Source organism: Pteropus vampyrus, unplaced genomic scaffold (genome assembly GCF_000151845.1).
Source record: "Pteropus vampyrus isolate Shadow unplaced genomic scaffold, Pvam_2.0 Scaffold588, whole genome shotgun sequence".
Classification (NCBI taxonomy): Eukaryota; Metazoa; Chordata; class Mammalia; order Chiroptera; family Pteropodidae; genus Pteropus; species Pteropus vampyrus.
Genome location: NW_011889369.1, coordinates 14,103 through 18,246, shown reverse-complemented (window position 1 = coordinate 18,246; position 4,144 = coordinate 14,103).

Here is a 4,144-nt window from a genome sequence, read left to right as displayed (position 1 = left end):
TAACCCAGCTTTTAAGAAGCAGCGTTGGCGAAGCAGTCAGGAAATTCACTCCGAACTAGTCACGGCTTGTGCAGGTGAGGGCAGAGCCGGGCGTCGGCTCAGGACGTGGACCCGGAGCGGTCCCCCCAGGCGTGAGTTCTGTTTCCGAGGGAGCCACGCAGGCGAGTCCACGCAGGCCCAGGGTCAGCGGGCATGGCTTCAGCAGACACGGAGGGGGAGCAGGGACCCAGGGCCCCCGGGAGCCAGGCAGCCCGGAGGGCGGGTGCCGGGCTGGGGCCCCCTGCCGCCCCCCAGCAAGGCTCTCTGTGGAGGGTGTTCGCACCACGCAGCCTGTGCCATTGACTGTGGCAGGCCGTGCGTCCCGCCTGGCACAGCTGAGAGCTGTGTGCTCAGGCGCAGCACGAAGTAGGGAGCGGGGCGTGTCTCACTCCGAAGGACGCTGAGCAAGGTGCCAGGGACACAGGGGGCGGGGTGCCATGCTCCTCGAAAGCAGAGCTGAGCTCGCGAAGAAGTGGGGGTCCCCCAGGGGGCGGGACAGGCGCGGGGCCGGTGTGGTGGCAGGCAGGGTCTGTCTGGTCACCGCTCACCAGAACAGGGCCGGAGCTGGGGCTCCATCGATGTCTGGGGCGGGGACCCTGATGGGTTTCCACAGCCAGGAGGCACAGCCTTCACTCAAGCTCGAGGTGCCTGTCTGCGGCCCAAGGACAGGGTGCACTGGACGCGTCACGAAGCAAGGAAAGTGTGGCCGGCCGGCCCCACCTGTCACCCAGGACGCCTCGGGGGCACACGATGTGGCCCGGTGCCGGCACCAAAAGCACGTGCTCCTGAGGGACCCAGGACTCCAGCACGGGCACGGCCGTCCTCGGAAGCTGCCACGAGCAGGTCTCAGCACGCCCACGGGGAGGGAGGAGAGCCCAGCGGCACCGCTGAGAGTGAGGCCGGGCTTGCGGTTGACGTGGGCGGGCCCGTGACGGGCAGCGGGGGTCTGGGGGTCGCCATCCTCCCGGGCCTGGCGTCCGCCGGGGACTCCCCGGGTGGCGGGTGCTCTCTTCTCCCGGCCTCGCACTCGGTCCTGGGCCGTGCGCCCTCTGCCCTCGGCCCGCAGCGTGGCCGCGTGTCCTCAGCCTGCCCCAGAGGCGACGTCCCCCACGACGTCTGCGGACGGCAGTCGGCGCACGCGGCAGCGGTGCTGGCCCCTCCGTCGGCCGCCAAGTGCGTGGCGCTTGCTCTATCGCTGTTGTGGTTCCCGTACACGATCCCGTCCCCTAAAGTAGAGGTGGTGTCCGCCCCTTCGGGCTGACGCAACGGGTCCCCCCCAGCGGGGCTCCACCGACGGTCGCGACTTCCCTCCGCTCCAGAGGCCGGAAGGCCGGGATGGGGGTGCCGGCTCGCTGGGCGCCCGTGAGCCTCTTCCTGGTGCAGACAGCGACTTCCTCGTGTCCTCCGGGGCGGGGTGGGGTGCGGGGGGTGGGGGGCTCTCTGAGGTCCCCTTACAAGGGCCTCCTCCTGGGGCCCTGCTACCCGAAGCCATCAGTGTCAGAGTGGCTCCCACACAGGAATGGAGGGGACAACCACCCGTCCATACCTTGTGCCTGCACACGATGGGCATAGCGGCCACCACGTCTCAAGCCCCAGCCGGGAGAGGAGACAGACCTGTCCTCCGCGTTGGGGTGAGGTGGGGGGCGGCCAGGTTCCGCTCTGTCCCGAGGGTCTCAGGCCCGGCTGGCGGGCCTGGGTGGGGTGTGCGAGGCAGCCTCCCGAGGGGCAGGGCCAGCGGTGCGGTGACACTTAGCCCACAGTGCTGGGGTGGGGCCAGCTGTGCTGCCCAAGCTAACAACCACAGGTGGGCGTGTGGACGCAGGTTGGATGTGGGGGGACGGGGGATGACCGTGTCTCTGTGTCAGGTGCCACCAGGGGTCCTCAGTGACAGGACAGGCATGGTCAGGCGGGAAGAATGAAACCCCAGCTCGGTTCAAGTGCGAGCAGAGGGGTGGGGACACTTTCCAGGAGGTCGCGTGGATGGCAGTGACCGGGCAGCTGCAGGGAGGGGCTGCCGGGAGCAGCTGCAGGGCTGGGGCTGGGCTGGGGTCAGGGTGGCCTCCTCCTTCCATGTCCCTTCCTGTCCACCCTCACACCTGTCCCATCTCACTGGAGGGCAGGCCCAAGCCCTGCAGGGCCCTCTGCACCCCCACACACCCCACTGCACCCCAGCCTCGCTGCCTGCTGCCCGGGGCCCCTGCCGGGCTCCTCACCCCCGCAAGCCTTTGCTTGACTGTCCTCTCTTGAGGCAGCGTCCCGGCCACCCTGGCAAGTCCCGCTCCTTCCCACGCAGCCAGGGTCTCCCCTCTCCTGCTGGCTGTCCAAGCAGAGCAGAAGCCAGTGCACGAGGCGCCCCAGGAGCGGTCTGCACCCCGACCCTGTCCCCGGGCCTGGGAAGGGCGTCTAGCCTCCGCCTCACCCGGGTCCCCAACCCTGTGGTTCGAGTGCACGCAGACCCCAACCTCCAGGCCACCGCCCGGCGCTGACGGACACGGCCCGTCCATTTTGTTTTTGAAAACATCACAGCACCCCTTCGAAGTGTTCATTCGTGAAGAACGGCCTCTGCAGAAGCAAAACCTGCAGCCCGGATTCACGTGAAATCTGAAGTTGTTGCGTTGGGAGCCGCAGAGGACGCTCAGCCCAGCACTGGGCAGAACCCCCGGCCGCCTGAGCTCCATGTCCCTGGGGCACGGTGCCGGCCACATATCCTGTCCTGGGGCACGGGAGCCGATGACGTGAGGCCGAGCATGCAGTGTCCCGTGCGACGAGGGCATCCACTGGGCTTCTGATGTTTTCTTTAATGACACGAGCCAACGGCACGAGAGGCCGCCGGGCCGTGGGAGCCTTGCTCGTCTCCGCGGCTGCGGCGGTGGCCTCGCGGTGCAAGCCGCTAACCCTCCCGGGACACGAGCACCCTTCTTTTACTCACGTGCAACGTTGTCACTAAGAAGCAGCTTCGGCGCCGTTAACTGTACGATACTGCAGCGTTAAAGCGATAAACCTCATTCAGGAGAAAAGGGAAAGGTGAAAACTTATAAAAACCGCAGTGCGAGCATCGCTACCTCGGCACGGCAGCCCTGGCAGGCGCCCTGCTGACGCGTGACGCCGGCGTGTGCTGTCCGCGGAGAGCCCCGAGGCCGGACGAGTGCCGGCTGAGCAGACGCCACGGCGGCGGCATGCACGGAGCATGTGGGGCGGCAGCGCCGGCGCTGACCAGGGGGCTCCCACGGGTCAGGCCCAGGGCCCCCTCCGCACCCCTGCTCCCACACGTCCTGACCTCAGGCCCCAGACAGGCCGGAGAGTCGCGGAGGGGGCAGGTCACCGGGGAATGAGAATGCGACCCCCCGCTGCCCGGACTCCAAGGAAGATCACTGCCACAAGGGGGCGCCCTCCGCTCCCCTGTCGGGGGGACTGCACCGGCCAGCGGAGTGAGGAGCACACTGGGGGGGCTCCGGCACCACCCCGCCCTGCCCCCCGCCCAGCTGCCCTTCACGAGTCACGTGGGCAGCTCCAGGCTGGCCCCTGGCCCTTGGCCCCTTCCTCCAGGGAGTCTGGAGGAGAGCCGGGCTCCCCCGAGGGTCACGTCCAGGCTGCAGCTGGGCCGTGGAAGACCCAATCCTGTGGAAGACTGCACGGGATCCAGCCGGGCCTGCCAGGCCAGGCAGAAGGTGAATGGACTGGGGGGCCGCTCTGATGGCGTAGGGACCCCCAAGGCCCAGAAGGGAGGCAGTCAGGGCTGAACTGGGCCAACCTGTGGTGGGGCTCTCCTGGAGTGAGGAGAGAGTGTGGAATGTTTGGGGGGCTGAGAGTGGCACCCCTTTGACCTCAGGGTCCCCGTGGGTGGGGCCTCGGACGGGTTGGGGGACCCAGCAGCAGATGTAGCAGCTCCCCCGCCGCCCCCAGTGACTCGGGGTTGTGGAGACATACTACTCGTTGACGTCCGGAACAAACAGAAAGCACCTTGTCCCGGCCAACTGGCCTGGGAAGCGCATCTGGGCATTTGTCCCCAGAGTGACCGTGAGGAGGAAGGGCCCTCCCTCTGCCTGGCAGAGTGGCCAGTCTTCTCAGTGGGGACCCAGTGCTGCCGCTGGCAGAGTCCTGACGC